Source organism: Herpailurus yagouaroundi, unplaced genomic scaffold, assembly GCF_014898765.1.
Source record: "Herpailurus yagouaroundi ecotype Mexico unplaced genomic scaffold, PumYag 159, whole genome shotgun sequence".
Taxonomy (NCBI): domain Eukaryota; kingdom Metazoa; phylum Chordata; class Mammalia; order Carnivora; family Felidae; genus Herpailurus; species Herpailurus yagouaroundi.
In genome coordinates this window covers 11,464,771-11,486,779 of record NW_024412400.1, presented here as the reverse complement: position 1 = coordinate 11,486,779, position 22,009 = coordinate 11,464,771, and the positions used below count along the sequence as shown (strand labels likewise).

The 22,009-nt window shown below is 37.0% G+C and overlaps 1 protein-coding gene and 1 pseudogene across 1 annotated transcript in view; one reads left to right on the top strand and one right to left on the bottom strand.

Moving 5' to 3' along the window:
• The window catches only part of STT3B (STT3 oligosaccharyltransferase complex catalytic subunit B), a 105,525-nt gene that overhangs the window by 25,999 nt on the left and 57,517 nt on the right, over positions 1-22,009 (top strand). The window lies entirely within an intron of this gene.
• On the bottom strand, positions 18,206-21,982 carry LOC121033385 (40S ribosomal protein S23-like; annotated as a pseudogene).

Genomic DNA, 22,009 nt, shown 5'->3' with positions numbered 1-22,009 from the left:
AAACATTTTATATAGCTCAGCCTCATACTGGCACTAAATCACTTTACTTGGGACATTTGTGGAAAAATTTTTTAAATTGGATCATATATAAAATGCTCAGACACTTTAACAAACATTTATTGAACTTACTATATGCCAGGCACTGTGCTCGGTGCTGAGGTAGGAAGATCAATTCATTTATCTTTGGCTAGACACCAAGTCAAGTGAGAAAGACTGTGGACTTTGCTATTTATTAGTTGAGTGACCTTGAACAAATTAACCTCTGCATTTGTCTTCTCATCTGTGAATTAGGTATGACAATAATACCCATATCAATAAGTTGTCATGAAGGTTAAATAAACTAATACACATAAAGGTATATAGGACAGTATATAATTCATAATCACTCATTAAAATGTTCGCTGTTTGTGTTTTGATATTATTATTTACGATGGAACCTACTAAGTAAATTAATGCTGTTTAGTATGTTGTGTTGAAAAAGATAAAAAGTGCAATATAAACGTATAAAGGGAGGAAGTGCCAACCCTTATCTGAAAAGGATAGTTAAGGCTTAGGAGGAGATGTCTTTTGAGTTAGGTCTTGAAAGATAGGTGTGGGAGGATACTAAAGGAGGCTTTGCTCTTCAGGTGACAAGAACATCTTGTGCAAAGGTATGGAAGTATGAAAAATCACAAACAGTATGGTTTAGCATAGAACCAGAAGTTGAGGTATATAAGGTGAGAAAGAAGTAGGAAGAGCCATTTCAGGGTAAGGATAGGGAAGGGAGTCTTAAAAACATTAGGACTTCATCCTGTAGACTTGGGGAAACAGTTGAAGGATTGGTATAATCATTTTAGAGAGAAACTTTTCTGTTGTGTGGAGAATGGATTTCCCATCGGAAGGAAATACAGGAAGCTAGGAAGTCAGGAGGCAGGTGAAATGATCCAGATAAAATATGAAGAGGGCTTTAATTAGGGGAATTTAAGAGCTAAGGATAGGGAATGAGGATTTTATGATTGCCAGATACCAGTGATAATGGTAACATTTTAGCTAAGATAGAGAGTAGAGGGTAGAGTAAATAATGAGTTCAGTTGTAGGTATGTTGAGTATCATATCTGTGGAGACAGATTTCTAAGTAGTTACTCAAGTAGGCTGTTCAATGTATGGATTTAGAATTTAGCAAAAGGAATTGTGTACTTGGGAATCCTACATCGTAGTCAAAGTTCAGGAAATAGATAAGAAAAAGAGAAGAGGTAATAACTGAAAAGAGAACAGTGTAGACCAAGCTTTGACATCAATATTTGGAGCGTTGTAACTAAGAAAATGCCTTTGTATGGTACTTGATTTTTTTTCATCCAAGGGATTTAGAGGCATGTGATACTTGCAAGAGAATTTTCAGATTCTCAGCTTCTTTACTTAAAACTGAGGTTTAAGCATCACACTGATTTCCCCACCCCCATATCTTATTGCACAGTCATCCATTTCCCATTTACAAAAGAAAGATATATCACTCACTTGTCCTGTATGTTGCCCTGAGGTGTGAAAATCTAGGGTTCCAAAATGAAGGTACAGTTCACAATGTTGGTGTGGGAATACTGTGCTTTCTCTAAGAGAACAAGTAAGATACGTGTTACTGAGACAACTCCATGATTCTTTCTGACAGTTTTAGTTCTTAGAAGTTTATTGGCTGGATCATAATCTATAGAAATCAAACATAGCTAATTTATCTTTAATGACTAATATATATCCTGAGTTATTTGTGAGGGCAAGTTGAAAAAATTATAAAGACTATCTTACTAATTCTAAAGCGTGACGTAGAGTAGAAAAGTTACTATTAAATCAGAGAAAAATGAACAGAGGTCAGTTTCAGGGATGGAAATTACAATAAAAACCTTGTGATGCTTTGGTGAATTATGTCTCATTTGGAATTTTCGTATTCAGATGGTCACCCTTAGGACAGAGCCAACCCTTTACATAGTTAGCACAGATTTTATTATTTTAATAGAGCTGATAGTGGTTAAACAGCATTCTTTAGGAAGCAGTGTAGCATTCTAAAGTTAGAAAAATTGGTCTTTTCCATAAAAACGGTAACCTTCTCTAAAAGAGTGCTTTTTCTTCTTGTTTTCATATTGCAGTTTTTGCTATAGTGGTTGAAGAAATAGGAAAAGCGTTTCTCTTATGGAAGACCTAGGCTAATGCTAGGAAGAAAAGAGACACATTGAAATAGTTAAGTCTTAAAAATATATAATGGAGAAGGTGAGTTTCCATTGCTTCACTTAGGGTAGAAAATTATTCAAATACTGTATTACACTAAGAGTGAAAGCCAAAAGGAGCTACAAATTAGCCACTTTTACAGATTTTTGGCACTTTTTTTTCCTTCAGAAAGAGGGAGAATGGCTTCTTAAGATGGCCAAAATAAGTCTTATATAGACTTCATTTCTGAAATGAGTAAATGAATAATTTTCTCACTTGTTAGTAACAAGAGTAAAGTGTGATTTTTTTTTTTTAATTCAATAAAGGATGAGAAACAACTGTGCTTGAAATTCCTGTGAAATTAGAAAATACTTGATAACAGGGCAAAGAGGAAGAAATTCAAACAAATTGTTAAACTTTAAATCTCATTAGTAGTTCAAGTCAAAATACTGATGGATGATTATGGTTATAATGAAGTTGTGTATGTCATGAGAGATGTTGCAGTAATGGGCAATAGAAACAATAGAATTAACTTATTAAAATGTTTGTCTCTGTCTTGCATTCTTTCTTTCTAATGAGAGCTTATGAGGTATCTTATACGTTTTTAATTTATTATACAGTGTGTATATTATAAAAGTAAAGTAGCTGTTTTAGATCAAATAGAAATTCCAAAGTTTCTGTTTTATACCTTGTAAACATTTTAAAAACCATGAAGGGAGGGGTGCCTGGGTGGCTCTGTCGGTTGAGCGTCCGACTTCGGCTCAGGTCATGATCTCGCAGTTGGTGAGTTCAAGCCCCATGTCGGGCTCTGTGCTGACAGCTCAGAGCCTGGAGCCTGCTTCAGATTCTGTGTCTCCCTCCCTCTGCCCTTTCCCCGCTCATGCTCTCTCTCTGTCTCTCGAAAATGAATAAACGTTAAAAAAAAATTTTTTTTTTAAAAACCATGAAGGAAAAAGCTGTGAGAAGAAATATTTTCCCATCTTTTCTCACTTTTTTTGATACATTGAATATGCAGATTTTAGCAGACATTATTTTCATGTTATCATTAGATATTGTCTCACAGTAGTTGTTTAACATTTGTGTGGCAAGCTGGTGTATAAGGGAGGAAAGATTGGGGAAAATAAAGCCTGTGTTGATAGTGGAAGGAAGAGGAAGGAGGGATTGCAAGTCTTTTGGAAAATTATGTGTTACCCATGCTTACATACGCCTTTATAAGATGGGAAATAAACCTTGAGGGAGTAAAGATTAGAAATTATAATTTACTGAGAAGAGTGTGGTTATCTGGAGACACACAGTGGTTGAACTGGTTTAATATATGAAGCATAAGAAAGGTGCCAAGAAGGGGAGAACCTTGAGGCAAAGATGGGGACCTCTTGCATTGTATCTCCTTTGTGAAAGTAATATTTGTTGAAAGCCTTGGTAAAAGCATTGTGTGTGATGCTAATAAGGTGGTGGTGATGGTTATTTATTGGTCAAGCAGTACTTAATAAAGTTTCCTGGCTACGATTTTTTCTTTTTTTTTTTTTGGTCTAGGCTTTTGTTTTTTTTCCCTTTTTTAATAATTGCTCATTGTTTAAAAAAAAGTCAAAGTGTGGGGGGTGGCTGCTGGTTGGCTTAGTTGGTTGAGCATCTGACTTCAGCTCAGGTCACGATGTCATGGTTTGTGGGTTCAAGCCCCACGTCGGGCTTTGCACTGACAGCATGGAGCCTGCATTAGATTCTCTGTCTCCCTCTGTCCCTTCCCTGTTTGTACACGTACTCTCTTTCAAAAGTAAACACTAAAAAAAATAGTCAAAGAATGAGGCACAATCTATTGACAACTTGTTATGTAGTCTCCTAGGATTTCTTTGAAGCATATACAGTCTTTGAAATGTTTGTGTACATATACGTGCACACATAACCTTTAAGTTATGTGTGGCATAAAGAAGATCATATCTATCATACATCAGTAATTAATTTTGCTTCATTTACAAAACAGCGCAACATATATGATAGTCATCAGTGGAATTCACCAATTAGCCAGTTTCCCCCTCTCTTCTGAGCACAGGTGTGGGGCCATGAACTGGAAGTGAGAAGAACTGGTCAATGAAATAAGAGTGTAAGTGATAATGTATTTCTTCCCAGCTGAGAACTTGTTGTGTTCCGTCTTCCAAAGTTCTCTCTCTGGCAGAATGATTGTAACATTCAAGGTAGTGGGTATTCTGGCTGTGATTGTTTAAAAGGTAATATGTACCAAAGAGTTTTAGTCTAAAATGATATAATCAGTGATAATATTGGACTTCTCTGTCCTTCTGTTTCCAGAGTAACTCAGGAAAGGCCATAAACTTCAGGGTTCAAAGTTACATCTTAACACATCTTAAGAGAACTGTGCTGGAGCACCTGGGTGGCTTAGTCTGTTAAGTGTCTGACTTCAGCTCAGGTCATGATCTCGTAGCTCATGAGTTTGAGCCGCACGTCACGCTCTGTGCTGACAGCTTAGAGCCTGGAGCCTGCTTCAGATTCTGTCTCCCTCTCCCCCTCCCCTGCTTGTGCTCTGTCTCTCAAAAATGAATGAATGTTAAAAAATTTTTTTCTTTAAAAGAAAAAAAGAGAACTGTGCTGATGGGTTTTTTTGCTTCAATAATTTTAAACATACACCAGTGGTTTTCAAACACGTGTGTTAGCTTTTGAACCCTTTCTTCAAATGCAGGTTTACACAAGAATCTAATATATAAACAGGTAAATGTATATTAAATAGGATAGTGATCTTTTCTCTTCATAAGCGTGTGTCCTACTCCCTTCAACGTTTATACCTGACTCATATCAGAAATGTAGTTCCAGAGGGGGCTCTTTGGAATCCCTGAAGCACAGGGAACTGTTTGAAATTCGCTTATTAAGATTCACGATGCCCACCAGAGTCAAAGCTGCCTAGTTCAAATCCCAGTTTGACCACTAATGGCTGTATGACTTTGGATAAGTTATTTGACATCTTTGTACCTTAGTCTCTCATCATCTTTAAATTGGACATAGTATTGTATTCTACCTCAGAGATTTTATTTTTGTGTGTGGGGATTAAATGAAAGCGATTCTTATATAGTACCTAGCAGTTGTTAACAGTTTTTAAAAATAATGATAGATAGGGGCGCCTGGGTGGCGCAGTCGGTTAAGCGTCCGACTTCAGCCAGGTCACGATCTCGTGGTCCGTGAGTTCGAGCCCCACGTCGGGCTCTGGGCTGATGGCTCAGAGCCTGGACCCTGTTTCCGATTCTGTGTCTCCCTCTCTCTCTGTCCCTCCCATGTTCATGCTCTGTCTCTCTCTGTCCCAAAAATAAATAAACGTTAAAAAAAATAAAAAAAAGAAAAAAAAATAATGATAAATAGGGCCACTCCCCTTCTTGAACACCTTTCCTTTCTTTTTAAACATGCTAAAGGCTACCACCTTGAGGTCTTTGCCCTTGCTACTTTCTCTATGTAGGGACAGCTCTTTCCCCTTTTAGAATGATTGGTTGCTCCTATTTTTAAAGGTCTCAGAAATATTATAAGACTCCATTCACACCTTTCTTAAAGCAGTCTTTCCCCTTCCCCCCTCCTTCCCTTCTTCCCATGTCACTCTTTTATTTCATTCCTTTAATTTCTTCCAAAGCTCTTGTTTCAGTCTATAATTACTTGATTTGTGTTTATTGCACTTAAACTTCAGGAGAGCAGTGACTTTGCCTGTCCTTTTCAGTGCTCTGTTCCTAGCGCCTGACAGAAACCTGGTGCATATTTGTTGCTCAAGAATTAAAAAAATAATAGTAAGATTTGTATCTTTCAAAAATGAAAACCGTACTAGTCACCCTTAGAGGCGCATACTATTCTAATATTTTGACAGGCGAGAGTTTGGGGGAAGTTTTTTGAAAGACCTGCTGTCTGTCCATAGAGGACAACTCTGAGCGCTCACTTAGAGTCCATGTATCCTTATTTTTGATAGAAACGTAAGTTTAATCTGGTTTCTCATCTCAAGGCATGTTAAAACACTAGGGTGCCTCAGGTCTTAAGGGGGCTGTGTTGAGATGTGGTCGATCACTTGGCATCGAGCTCCACGACTTCCCTTTCTTTTTGCTCTACCTCCCTCCTCTCCTCCCCTCATTGCTACTTGTGTTTGTTCTTCAGCACCTTCGTTGATCGAAGCTGCTTGCCTCTCCTTTGTTTCTTTCCTCCTTTCTGTTTCTGATTCTTTTGTTTCTTAGATTTTATTTGCAAAGGCTAAGCTAAACTAGGCTTGCATTGTCTTAAGAAAATTATATTTGTGGACTGAATGATTTTGGAATGTAGAACGTGTTTGTCACTCTTTGCCTCTGTATTTATACTGGTTACTTCTGGTTTGTAAAATTTTTTTTAATGTTTATTTATTTTTGAGAGAGATAGAGGGTGAGTGGGGGAGGGGCAGAGAGAGAGGGAGACAGAATCTGAAGCAGGCGCCAGGCCCTGAGCTGTCAGCATAGAGCCCGACGCAGGGCTCAAACCCACGAACTATGAGGTCGTGACGTCAAAGTTGGACGCTTTGCCGACTGAGACACCCAGGCACCACTGGTTGCTTCTAGTTTGAATCTATTCTATAAATCCTGATTTCTAAATTGCTAGCATTTTTACTGTGTTTATCTAACACTGTATTAATCTTGTATCTGTGTAAGAAAAGGATATAGCGGGCACTTATTTGAGACCATCAGCTTAATGTCAGCGTTATGAAGGATTAACATCACCTGCCCTCACCTCCCTTCCTCTCTTCTTCAGAAATGTCAAATAGCAAACTTCAGTGAAAGATTTAATTATTTGTATGCATTTGGTAAATAGTTTTAGAGATGTAACCTAGTTTAGGGAAAAGAATGACAGAACTGGCCCTTGGGAAACTTGTGTTTTACTTTCAGTGTCACCTTTACTTTAGCTCTTGTCTTTGGGCGAGAAGTTTGTCTGTCATTTACTTCCTGCTATGAATTAAGTGAAACTTTTATTTCTTACCTTTTCCAGTTCAAATTCTACATGGGCCATATATTATGTTTCAAAAGCTAGTCCCAGAAGTATTAGGTGCCTTTAGGTTAGTTATAGCATTAAGGATAACTATATACTATTCTTCTACTTAATTCATTCTTAGCCATTTTCCAATTATGTTAATTTTTTTTTTACCTGACACACTGCCATATTTTTGTAGAGAACTGGAAAGTTAATTAGACATATAAAACCCTTTCCCACCTCAGAGGTTTCTTTTTGAAGGTAGAAAGCCATAGGTTAATTTTAAGGCTGAGGCATAATTTTTTATTTAACCTTTAAGATTGAGGGTATATTGTGATATTTTGCTTCAGCACATAATCACGAGATTTTGTTGTTGTTATTGTTTTGAGTGTACATTAGGTATTTTATATTAGATGAAGTAAATCCAAAACCAAATGTACAAGTGGTTACATCTCCGACCAAATTCATAGAAGGAATTCATAGAGGCAGCTGCTAGTGTCCTTTTCTCCTTGTTCATAAAGGTAGTCCTAGTTTGCAAATGGGGTGGAATTTAGTGTTTGTTTTCATAAAGAAACAATACCGTATATGCTGGATAAGCCTTAAACCAGCTTGCAAACTTCTACTTAAGCTGTAATGTTTTGAATACAGAATTGTACTATCTCTACTAGAACCCAAGAGATAGAACCTTTTTTCTATAAATAGGATTCCATCATTTAATCTCATGCTGCTACTTTAAGGGGTAGTCTCTTCTCCCTAAATCAAGGACATAAGCTTTGCTTAATTTTTGAAAGGTATGTTGTGATGAAGAAATAATAAACTATAGGATTTGCAAGGATTTAAAAAAAAAAACCCAAAACAGGTGTGTGGCTTTCAGAATCAAGTTCTTTATTCCTATTTTCTTACTTTCCATTGTTTCCTGTAGATACAGGGAAAAGCAGTTATAGAATGCAGTGTCTTAGAAAGCCAAAAGACACTTTAGGTCTTACCTAATAAACATTGCAGAAGAAAACAAAATTAACGTATCTTAGCTTCTATGTAAAGGTGGGTCTTGTAAGCCCTCTTTTATTTTTTTGTTATTGTTGTTTAATGTTTTTATTTAGAGAGAGAAAGAGTGTGTGTGCAGGGGAAGGGCAGAGAGAGAATCTCAAGTAGGCTCCATGCTGTCAGGACAGGGCCCAACATAGGGCTTGATCTCACTATGAGAGAAATACCTGAACCAGAATCGAGAGTCAGACACGTAACTGACTGAGCCACCCAGGCACCCCTCTTAAGACCTCTTTTAATTTGTAATATGGCTATTGCTGTTTCTTTATCAAATTTAAAAATCACATGTACTCTTTCATCCCCATTTTTTTCTCACATTTTTAAACTATCAGTTTGCTTGTTACTGGCAAGTAGTGGAATTACTGATATGCTTCTTTCAGAAATTAAACGTGTCCATGTGAGAATTATTTTGTCTGTCTGAATAAAGTCATTTTTCCACACACTGGAATTGCAGAGTGGCTCTAGAGATGGGGTTGAGAGTATTTGGGGGAAGCATTCATTATTTTTAAAAAACTTTCATGAAAATGTTACATAAACCAAAAGTAGACCCATAATTATCTTCATGTAGCTATCATCTGTATTTAATAATTGCCATCTTTTGTCACACTTGTTTCAAAATAAATTATTGAAGTTAAAATACTGAAAGTTGTTTGACAATATTAATAAAAGATGGGATATATTTAAAATCTGATTAGTGTTCTCAGACTATTTTAAGATAGAGGTTATTTTACCACTTGTGTTTCTTTTATTTCCATTTTATTTTGGTGACTCCTGACCTTTAATACATTCATTTCTCAGTCAGTTTACCTAGTTTTACTTGGGGGAAGCTATAATTTGTATATGAGAGTAAGTTTGTGTGTGATATTTTCCATAATAAAGTTTACATATATATGTATTGTGTGGCTATTCAAAGACAGCGTATATGTAAACTATACACGTACATACATATACACATACACATTCATGGGAAATTTGAAACATACACAGAAGTTAGAGCTGGGGAACCTGGGTGGCTTAGTCAGTTGAGCGTTCAACTCTTGATTTCAGCTCAGGTCCTGATCCCCGGGTTCTTGGATCAAGCTCTGCCTCAGGCCCCTTTCTGAGTGTGGAGCCTGCTTAGGATTCTCCCTCCTTCCCCAACTCCCCCCCCCCCCCCCCTGCCCCCGCCGCCGTCTCTCTGTCTCTAATAAAAAAAAAGGTAGAGCTAATACTATAATGAATCTTGGGTACATATAGCCCAGCTTCAACAGTTACCACTTTATGGTCCTCTTGTTTTGTCTCTATCACCCCACTCCAGTTACTTAAACATTTTTTAAATATGTAAATTGGACATGCTGAGATTGAAGACTGCTTTTGTGCACACAGTTGCTTGGGTTTAATGAAGAAGGGAATAGAAGACAAAAATTTAAGTCTGTGTTCCAATGACTGGTGTGCCAGAAAGGAGAATTAACTAAAACATTAGTTGAGTCTCGTGAGTGAAGTGCCATGGACTGGGATACCTCCAAGTATACAAAAATCACTAAGGAAAAATATCTTAGGTGAACTAGAGTAGAGGTTCCAACATGACGTTTTCAAAGCACAAGTGAAAATGGACTGGAAAAGGGAGGATAGAATATTACAGAAGCTTCTTCAGGAGTGAATTTCAGGTTTGAGAGGATTGCATGAAGAAGAGAGAGTAAAATGTATGCTTGTGGTGGGTTTCTATGTAGATGGAACAAAGACCTCAGAAGGACCATGCTAAAATTACTCAAGGTGAAACTAAAAGCTGATAAATTCATTTTTCAGTTATTTACTATAATAGAATCCAGAGTAGTTGTGTTGTTGGTCCAGATGCTTTTTATATTTGTTTGGATTGGGTTGTTGGTTTGTTCTCCTAATTTATTAACTTTTCCCCCCTAGGTTCTTTTTGTAAGAAATTGAGATTAATTAACATAGAACAGTAGATTAGTTTTAGGTGCACAACATAATGATATATGTATATACTGCAAAATGATTACTACAGTAAATTTAGTTTTAACATCCATCACCACACCTATAGATTTTTTTTTTCTTGTGATGAGTTTTAAGATCTAATAGCAACTTTCAGATTCTCAGTACAGTATTGTTAACTATAGTTATCATGCTGTGCATTACATCCTAGGACTTAACATATAACTGGAAGCTTGTACCTTTTGACCACCTTCACCCATTTCACCCACCTCTTGTCCCCCAGTTCTGGCAACCATCAGTTTGTTCTGCAATTATGAGGGGTTTATTTTAGATTTCTTATGTACGTAAGTGAAATCATACAGTATTTGTCTTTATTTTATTTTACCTAGCAGATCCCCTCAGGGTCTATCCTTGTCACAAATGGCAGCATTTCCTTCTTTTTAGTGACTGAAGAATAATATTTCTGTGTGTGTGTGTACACACCGCATTTTCTTTATCCATTAATTGATGGAATCTTAGTTTGTCTCCATGTCTTGGCTGTGCTGCAGTGAACATGGGGGTGCAGATATCTTTTTGAGATGGTGATTTTGTTTCCTTCAGATAAATACCCAAAAGTGGAATTGCCAGATCCTATGTGGCAGTTCTACTTTTGGTGTTTTGAGTAACCTCCATACAGTTTTCCATAATGGCTGCACCATTCCTACTAACAGTGTGCACCAGGGTGCCCTTTTCTCCACATCCTCGCCAATACTTGTTTTATTTCTTGTCTTTTTAAAAATAGCCATTCTAACAGGTGAGGTGATATCTCATTGTGGTTTTGATGTGCGGTGATGAGCACCTTTTCATGTACCTGTTGTCATTCGTATGTCTTTGGAAAAATGTCTATTTAGTTTGGATTGAGTTTTTAATATTCCCAACTGAGGGATTCTGGGAATTCACATAAAAGAAAATAATCAGACTATACTTGTATTTACAACTGAATCTGCAACATAGGGTCATGATATTTTATAAAGTTAGATTTGCATGCTTCTGGTTTAATTTTTATAAATATAATTTATATGTATGTGTGTAAGTACAGACACACAGTGAGGAGTACAATTATGTGGTTGTTCAGTTTTGAATCAGAATTTCCTGTTAGGCTCCAAACAAACTTCTGCATCATTTAATTAAACAATATTTTTAACAACAAGGAAAACTTTTTTTTTTTAATTTTTGTTTATTTTTGCAAGAGACAGAGACAGAGCACAAGTGGGGGAGGGGCAGAGAGAGACGGAGACACAGAATTCGAAGCAGGCTTCAGGCTCTGAGCTGTCAGCATAGAGCCCAATGCAGGGCTCGAACTCATGCACTGTGAGATCATGACCTGAGCTGAAGTCAGATGCTTAACCAACTGAGCCACCCAGGTGCCCCACAACAAGGAAAACCTTTAAAAGATGATTACTGTTTATAAAAATTTTGACTAATATACATAGGTATCAATCTTGTGAGCCAAAACAAAATACTGAAATAAATTAGATTAAATAGTTAACTTCACTGGTTAACATCACTGCAACTATATGTAGCCTCAAGAACTTTGTTTTCATTTCTATTGAAAAATACACTTTTGTCTTTTATTTTTCATGAAGATTTAATTTGAATAAAGTTTCCATGCCCTTATAGTTTGAAATGTAGTAGATTATTCCATTTTGGAATTTCATATTGTGTATCTTAACTATTTCAATTAAGTTTGTTTACTTTGTAATTAATATGATTCTATTTTTCTGCTGACTGAAAAGATTGTCAATTTAGAATAAGCATTTGCAAGGTTTCTGGTTATAAAGTTGATGTAAAAATATCAGATTTCCTGTCAGTGTCAAACAAGTTTTAAAAAATAATTGAAGATACCATTAAAGATGGGAATAAATCTAAGCAAAGATGTTGCAAGATCTCTAAGGTGAAATTATACATTTTCTGGAGAGACATTGAAGAAGATTTAAATGAAGGAGATAAACTACATTTATGGATTTGATGAGTCAGTATTGTAAAGATGTTAATTCTTCCCAAATTGATATATGGAGTTATGGACTTCCAATCAAAACGCCACATGTGTTTGGGTGTTTTTGTTTGTTTGGGTTTTTTTTTTTTTTTTTGATGGAATTGACAAGCTTATTTTAAAATTTATGTAGAAATGTAAAAGGACAAAATAAAAAACACAGTGTAAAAAAGTTGTACCAGATATCAAGATACAATTTGAAGCTCCAGTAATAAAGGTTGCATGTTATTTTTTAAAAACAGTTTTTAATGTTTATTTTTGAGGGGGGGGGGTGCAGAGAGAGAGGAAGACAGAATCCAAGGCATGCTCTCGGCTCTGAGCTGTCTGCACAGGGCCTGACGTGGGGCTCAAACACACCAACCATGAGATCATGACCTGAGCCAAAGATGAATGCTTAACTGACTGAGCCACCCAGGCGCACCAAGGTTGCATATTACTGATGCAAGACATAAAAGCCACTTGAACAAAATAGAATCCAAAAACAGATCTGCACATTAACAAACGCTTAAAATATAATGGAAGTGGAACTGTAGAACAATGGAGAAAAGATCATTGTTTTAATAAATGATGGGAGAATGATCATATGTAAGGAGGAAGTAAAAATAAAATTGAATCCCTGTTTCTTACCATGTGTAATAATCCATTCCAAGTGTATTAAGGACTTAAATGAGTAAGTTGAAATTGTAAATGGTCATGAAGAAGAAAATAAAACAATATCCTTATGACTTTGGGGTAGGGAAGGACTTGTTTAACCAGGAGAAAAGCACTAACCCTGTAGCAGAAGGTTGGCAAATTAGGTTTATGTCAAGAATTTTTATTCTTTTAAATACCATTGTGAGTGAAAAGAGAAGCCACGTAATAAAAGAAGTTTATAGCTCATAAAGAACTTACTTAGGGGCACCGGGGTGGCTTAGTCAGTTGAGTGGCCGACTTCGGCTCATGTCATGATCTTACGGCTCGTGAGTTCGAGCCCCATGTTGGGCTCTGTGCTGACAGCTCAGAGCCTGGAGCCTGCTTCAGATTCTGTGTCTCCCTGTCTCTGTCTGCTCCTCCCCTGCTTAGGCTCTATCTCTCTCAAAAATAAGCATTAAAAAAAGTTTAAGGAACTTATTTAAATCACCTAGAAAAAAAATGTCTAAAGCACTTCAACACACACTTTGCCCAAGAGGAAATTTTTTTTTTTTTTTAATTTTTTTTTTCAACGTTTTTATTTTTTTATTTTTGGGACAGATAGAGACAGAGCATGAACGGGGGAGGGGCAGAGAGAGAGGGAGACACAGAATCGGAAACAGGCTCCAGGCTCCGAGCCATCAGCCCAGAGCCTGACGCGGGGCTCGAACTCGCAGACCGCGAGATCGTGACCTGGCTGAAGTCGGACGCTTAACCGACTGCGCCACCCAGGCGCCCCCAAGAGGAAATTTTTAATGGCTAATAAATATATGAAAAGTATTCAACCTCCGGAGTCATCATGGAAATGTCAACACATAGTTATCATTGTTGGCAGAAATCATGTTTGATTATCCTGTGTCGGTAATATTACCAAGCAACAAGAACTCTTGGATAGAATGTCCACTTTTTATTTACTTATTATTTCTATAGTCATAGTTAATTTTGCTGTCACACAGGGTTGTTTAGTTGAGTGCTGTGTCATCTGGGGGAGGAGTGAGAATGTGGTACTGTGTTATGGGTCTGAAAAAAAAAAGTAGTGACTGCTCTAACACTGAAAGTGCCCTGTAAAATGAGAGTGTATTGCCTTGGGGCTCCTGGGTGGTTCAGTTGGTTAAGCATTCAGCTCTTGGTTTCGGCTCAGGTCGTGATCTCACGGTTTGTAAGGGTTTGTAAGTTCCAGCCGTACATCACACTCCGTGCCGTCAGCAAGGAGCCTGCTTGGGATTCTCTCTCTCTCCTTTTCTCTCTGCCCCTTCCCGTGTGCGCCCGCGCGCGCGCTCTCTCTCTCTCTCTCTCTCTCTCTCTCCTCTCTCTCTCAAAATAAATAAACTGTAAAAAAATGTACTGCCTTTTGTAGTCCTGTTGTTTCACTTCCAGGGGGTAAGAGATGAAAGCCATAGGACATTCAGAAGAACCTTCATGCCGGTGGGTTGGAAACTGAGCCAGGAAATGGGTAAAAAATAAATGACAATTCAGGCAGGAGGAAAGTAAACTGAAAAATCAAAGAGAATGGGTATGTGAGAATCCATAAGGGAGTTCTGGGAGTCTTACATACCAGGAGTAACTTGATCCTGGGGATAAAATGGGAGTAAACATTCTACTTCTGTTTATGTTTAGTTTTTAGGTACCTTGACTAGATTTTCAGTAGAATTTTAATGAGCTCTCTTGTTTAACTTTTTGATTATGCCTTCAGGTTTCCATCTCAGGAAATACATTTAAATCAGTCTTAGTCTTTAATTTGGGGATACCATTTAAAATTGGCATTAGGTAGCTATCTGGGAAGCTGTCGTGATCTCACACCCACTGGAAAACATATTTATGAAATCAGTTATTCATTCAACAAATACATGAGGGCTGCTGTCTACTACATGCTGTTCTAGATGTTGGAGACACAGTAGCATCCTAATTGGGAGTATTTATCTAGTGAGGTAAATATTAATCAGGTGGGCTAATGTGAAATTACATCTGTGGCAAGTATTAGGAAGAAAAGTACATGGAACATTTTCAGAACAGTATCCTAGAAATGTGCTAAGGTTTGAGGATAAGTTATTTACGCCAAGAGAGGGGAGATATTAGTCATCCAAGGAAAGGGAATTGGTAGTAGTCTGAAGATCTTGGGAAGGAGCAAAATGAGTCTGGAGAACTGAAGGATAGATTCAGTAGTGAAACCCCCTCCTCCCAAATCTGTGGTTTCGCTTTCCGTGGTTTCCGTTAACTGTGGTCAACTGCAGTCTTGAAGCAGATGATTCTCCCATCAGAAGGTCAACAGTGACTACATCACAGTGCCTACATCATTCATCTCACTTCATCTCATCACGTAGGCAGTTTATCATCTCACATCAGCATGGGAGGATGAATATGGTACAATAAGATATTTTGAGAGAGAGACCATGTTCACATAACTTTTATTACAGTATATTATACTTCTATTTTATCATTAGTTATTGTTAATCTCTGTGCCTAATTTGTAAATTAAACATTATCATCATAGGTATGTATATGAAAAAATATATTTAGGGTTCATTGCTATCTGCAGTTTCAGACATCCACTGGGGGTCTTAGAACGTGTTCCCCACAGATAAGGGGGGCTACTGTGTGTGGCTTTGATTATGTTAAGAAGTGGAGCTGCTTTCCCTTTAATTTCTTAAAATTTATTAAAAATTTTTTGGAAGAGGAAGCCTTTGAATAGTTTAGCAGTGGGTTGCAATATGATCGCATTTGCATTTTGAAAAGATGTTCTTAAGACATATAGATTGGGGAATTAGGAGATGAGCAAAAATGGATCTAGGGAGATGAATTGGGAGACTACTGCTGTAGCCTAAGGCGATAGCTTGGATCAGAGTGCTAGTACTGCAGAAGGAAAAGAGTAGACACATTGTCCAATTTGTTGATGTATAATTCTTCATAGCAGTCTTTTATGATCCTTTGTGTTTTTGTGATATCAGTTACAGTAGACAAATTTTAGAGATCTTTAATAAGAAGTAGTATGACAACTAGGTTGTGATTTGTGTATAGGATGTGAAAGAGAAGGAATCATCAATGATTACATCTAAATTTCTGGCTTTAATTTAGATGGCAGAACGCCCTAAAAGCAGACATAGTGTATATATTCGTTTGGAGGTAGGTAGGAAGAGTCTGATCATGAGTTTAATTGGATGTTGAGTTTGAAATGCCTTTGTGACATTCAAGGTAAAACTAAACCCAAATTTAAAAAAACCTACGTAGGCAGGGAGATAATATTGGTAAGTTGTTGAGCATGCTGGTAATACTTGTTGAAGAGACCCAGTTGTGACCAGCATCTTTTGGGGAGAGTTAGAATGAATTAATGAGAGGATCTTGGGGTAGGCAAGGCTGCCTGTACAGAAAGCAGGAAGAGGACTAGAGATAGGACGTAAAAATTAGGAGACTTGTAGTTATCCTTAACATTTTGAAATTTATCGAGATTGTGTATGAGGCTTTTTTTTCCCTCCAGTTAAGATAAACATGAAAACTTCTGGATTTATCTTTAGATTTCTTAATTTTTTTCATAATACTTCTTTCCAGTTCTATTGACATATAATTGGCAAAGTTGTATATATTTAAAGTATATTGCTTGATGATTTGATAGACATAAATTGGGAAATGATTAGCACACAATTTAATTAACACATGCATTGCCTCAGGTAATTACTTTTGTTTTGATGAGGGCTCTTAAGATCTACTCAACAAATTTCAAGTATGCAATATAGTATTATTAACTATAGTCACCATGATGTACATTAAATCCTTATAATTTATTCATGTTATGACTGACAGTTTATACCCTTTGACCATCCTCTCCCCATTTCCACATCCCCTGGCAACCACGATCCTATTCTGAGTTAAACTTTTTTTTAAGAGTCCACTTATAAGTGGTACACAGTATTTTTCCTTCTGTAGCTTGTTTCCTCATAGCAGAATACCCTCCAGTTTCATCCATGTTGTTACAAATCAAATAGAAAGATTTCCTTTTGTGTTGTGGCTGAGTAATATTCCATTATATATATTTACGTTTTCTTTTTCCATTCATCCATTGAAAGACATGTAAGTTATTTCCGTATCTTTGCTGTTATGAAAGTGCTACAATGAACATGGGAGTGCAGATACCTCTTCCAGATACTGATTTCATTCCTTAGGGTATATACCCAGAAATAGGATTGCTGGATTGTATTGTGGTTCCATTTTAAAGCCTCCATACCATTTTCCATAATAGCTATAACAGTTTGTATTCCCACCATCTCTGAGATTTTGTTTTTTTCAACACCCTTGACAACATTTGTTACCTCTTATTAATGATAGATAGCCATCCTGATAGGTGTGAGGTATAGCTCATTGTATTTTTGATTTGCATTTCCCTGATGGCTAGTGATGTTGAGCATGTTTTCATGTATCTGTTGACCATATGTTATCTTAGGGATAATTCAGCTCCATTTAAAAATCCGATTTGGGGGGCGCCTGGGTGGCGCAGTCGGTTAAGCTTCCGACTTCAGCCAGGTCACGATCTCGCGGTCTGTGAGTTCGAGCCCCGCGTCAGGCTCTGGGCTGATGGCTCGGAGCCTGGAGCCTGTTTCCGATTCTGTGTCTCCCTCCCTCTCTGCCCCTCTCCCGTTCATGCTCTGTCTCTCTCTGTCCCAAAAATAAAAAAAATAATAATAAAAACGTTGGAAAAAAAAAATTAAAAACAAAAAATCCGATTTGGCAGGGCTCCTGGGTGGCTCCGTCGATAAAGCATCTGACTCCGGCATGGGTCATGATCTCACCGTTTGTCGGTTCGAGTCCCACATCGGGCTCTGTGCTGACAGCTCAGAGCCTGGAGCCTGCTTCGGATTCTGTGTCTCCCTCTGTCCCCACCCCTCCCCCACTCATGCTCTGTCTGTCTCTCTCTCTGTCTCTCAAAAATAAATAAATATTAAAAAATTAAAAGAAAAATCAGATTTGGCAGCGCCTGATTGGTTAAGCGTCTTCGACTCAGGTCATGATCTCACAGGTTCGTGAGTTAAAGCCCCATCTGGGGCTCTGTACTGACAACACAGAGACTGCTTCAGATCTCTGTCTCCCTCGCTCTCTGCCCTTCCCCCATGCATACACTCTCTCTTTCACAAAATTAGAACATTTTAAAAATTGGATTTGTTTGTTTGGAGGAGGTTTTTGTTCTTACTGAGTGCTATGGTTCCTTATTTATTTTAGATACTGACTGCTTATTCAATATGTTTTGCACATATTTTCTCTCATTCCATAGGTTGCCTTTTCATATCGTTGTTTCCTTTTCTAACTTTTTGGTTTGATATAGTCTCTTTACTTTTGCTTTTGGTTTTGGTGTCCCCTCCAGGAAAAAAAAAAAAAAATAATAATTGCCAAGGGCAATGCCAAGGAACATTTTCTGTGTCTTTTTTCCTAGAATTTTGTGGTTTCAGGTCTCACGTTTCAGTCTATAATTCTTGATTTATTTTATTATTGTCATGTTTTCACCATCAAAATAGATGATCTTGGGCTTTCCTTCTTGGTTTGGTATAAAGGCAAAAGAGAGACATTGGCTGTTTGACAACGTTAAAGCGAATTTCAGGAATGTCACTGACATCATGACCTTTGTGATCAAATCCAGCAGTCAGAACCTCATCATTTTCCTTAACAAAATCCAAACAACCATCATTGGGTACGAAGGCTGTGATTTTTTTATTTTTATTTTTATTTTTTGCCATTCTTGATCAGCTGGACCCTGACACACTTCCCGATGGGAGAATTTGGCTGTTTGGCTTCAACCCCAACTTTTTCCAGCACAGTTCCTTTTGCATGAGAAACACCACCTAAAGGGTTGGCGTTCAGGGCTGTGACCATTAAATGGGCTTTCTTGTACTGTTTATCATGCCACTTCTGATCTTGTCAGTGGCCATGGAGCATCCTGGAAGTATGAAGATCTTGAACTCGCCCATCCTGCCTGTGCCACAGGCCTGAGCAAAAGAGCTGTAGAATACATTAAAATACATTAAAAATACATTTAACGTTTATTTATCTTTGAGAGAGAGAGACAGAATTCTGGCTGGGGGGAGGGGAGAGCAGAGGGAGAGGGAGACACAGAATCCGAAGTAGGCTCCAGGCTCCAAGCTGTCAGCACAGAACTCGATGTGGGGCTCAAACCCATGAACCATGAGATCATGACCTGAGCCAAAGTTGGATGCTTAACTGATTGAGCCACCTAGGAGCCCCGTTCTAGAATACATTTTAGGTTAATTTGTGTGTATGGTGTAAGAGAAAGGTCCAATTTTGTGCTTTTGCATGTAATATCCACCTTTCCTTTCCCCATTGTTTGTTCTTGGCACCCTTGTCAAAGATTATGTGTAGTGTGGGTTTATTTCTTGGCTCTGTATTCTGTTCCAGTGGTCTATTTCTTTGTTTGTGCCAGTACCATACTGTTTTGAATACTATAGCTTTAAATAGAGTTTGAAGTCAGGAAGTATGATCCCTTCACCTTTGTGATACCACATTCTTTGTCAAGATTGCTTTCTATATTCAAAGCCTTTTGTGGTTCCATACACATTTTTAGATTTTTTTTTCTGTGAAAAATGCCATTGAATTTTTATAGGGATTGCATAGAATCTGTAGAATGCATTGGGTAACGTGGACACTTTAATGTTAATGGTTCAATTCAAGAATATGAGATATCTTTCCATTTGCTTGCCTCTTGCATTGTCACCATTTTCAGTGTGCTGGTCAGGTCTTACACCTTTGTTAAATGTATTCCTAAGTACTTTATTGACTTTAACACTATTGTAAATGGTGGGTTTGTTTTCTTAATTTCTCTTCCAGATATTTCACAGTGTGTAGAAACGCAATGGAGTTTTGAATGATGATTTTGTAACCTGCACCTTTACTGAATCCTTTTTATTCTACAGTTATTTAGTGGAGTCTTTAGGTTTTTCTGCAGATAAGATTGTGTCTTCTGCAAACAGTTTTACTTCTTTCCCAACTTGGATTCCTTTTCCTTTTTCTTGCCTAATTGCTCTGGATAGGACTTTAGTTTTGTGTTGAATAGAAGTGGTGAGAGTGGGCACCTTTGTCTTGTTCTTAATCTTAGAGGAAAATCTTTCAACCTTTTACCATCGAGTTTGATGTTAGCTGTGGGCTTGTCATATATGACCTTTATTATGTTCAGATTACCTTCCTTCTATACCCAATCTGTTGAAAGTTTTTGTCATGAAAGGATGTTGAATTTTGTCCAATGCCTTTTCTACATCTGTTGACATGATCATGATTTTTATTCTTCATTTTTATTAATCTGGTGCATCACATTTATTGATTTCCATATGTTGAACCATCCTTGACTTCCAGGGATAACCTGTTGGTTGTGCTCTATGATCATGGTGTGTTAAAGAAATGTGCTGTTGGTTTGCTAGTATTTTCTTGATTTTTGCATATATGTTCATCAGGGATGTTGACCTATAGCTTTTTTTGTTTTTTTGTTTTTTTGTTTTTCACCTTGTAGTACCTTCATCTGGCTTCAATTATCAGGGTAAGTCTTGTCTCATAAATTGAGTTTAGACATGTTCTCACTTCTTCAGTTTTTTGGAAGAGTTTAAGGATTGGCATTAATTATTCTTTAAGTGTTTGGATGGCCATTGAGGCCATCTTTTCTTTCTTGGGAGGTTTTTGATTACTGATTCAATTTCCTTATTGTTCTGTTTTGATTTTCTATTTCTTCCTGGTTCAGTGTTGATGTAGGTTATATGTTTTTATTATTAGTTCATTTTTTCTAGGTTGTCCAGTTTGTTGGTGTGTGTTTGTTCATAGTTGTCTCTTACAATCCTTTGTATCTCTGTGGTTTAGGTTATAATATTTCCCCTTTCATTTCTGATTTTATTTATCTGAGTCTTCTCTCTTTTCTTAGTCTAGCTAAAAGGTTGTCAATTTTGTTTACCTTTTCAACAACACCAGTTCTTAGTTTAGTTGATCTTTTGTTTTTCTAGTCTCTATTTCATTGATGTCTGCTCTTATCTTTGTTATTTCCTTTCTTCTGCTAACTTTGGGTACAGTTTATTCTTCTTCTAGTTCCTTGAGGTGTAAAGTCAGGTTGTTGGAGATCTTTTTTTTTTTAATTTATTTAATGTAGATGTTTGTTGCTGTAAACTTCCCTCTTAAATCTGCTTTTGCTGCATTCTGTATGTTTTACTAGGTTTCCATTTGTGTTTGTCTCGAGATATTTTTTACTGTCCTTTTTATTTCTCCTTTGACCTATTGGTTTTTCACAACTGATTTTAACTTCCACGTTTATGAATTTTCCAGTTTTCTTCTTGATTTCTAGAGTCATACCATTGTGGTTGGAAAAGATACTTAATATAGTTTTAGTCTTCTTAAATTTGTTAAGACTTATTTTGTGACCCAACATTTATATCCTGGAGAATATTCTGTGTGTGCCTGAGAATAATATGTGTTCTGCCACCATTATATGGAATGTTCTGTATTAATCTGTTAGATCCATTTGGTATGAAGTGTAGTTCAAATCCGGTATCAACTTACTGATATTCTCTCTGTATGTTCTGTCCAGTATTGAAAGTAGGGCATTGAAAGTCCTCTAATATTATTGCATTGTTCTCTATTTCTGCATTTGGATCTGTTACTGTTTGCTTACTGTATTTAGGTGCTCTGATGTTGAGTGTGTATATATTTATAATTGTTATATCCTATCAGGCTGCCAAGGCCTGTCTTAGGTAGTCTCTGTAGGTAGTCTTATTTCTGCTTCCTATGGTATTCTTCCATTTGTTTTGATGCTTTCATATTGCTTACTTTTCTCAAATATTTGATATTTGGGTGTGTTCATTTTTGTATTTGATGAAATTTGTCTAAAAATGGTCCAGTGCATTTCTTCTCATTTATCTTTTGTCTTTCATTGATTAAATTTCTCATTCCTTAAGGTCATTCTTGTTTTACAGTGCTCTTACACTTTATTTTCTTATGGTTTTAGTGCTATTATAATTTATTGCTTATTCCTGTAATTTTTAGGGTTGTAGGACTGAAGGCGATCATGTTAAGTTATTCTGATGCTGTCTTCTGTCAGTAGTTATTAATCTTTTGAGACTCATTGACTTGGACCGTGTGGTGAATTCCATGTACCCTCACCTTGTTTTGTTTAAATCCATAGCCATGTACTGCCTGCATCCTAAGCAATGACCAAATGTTATTTTG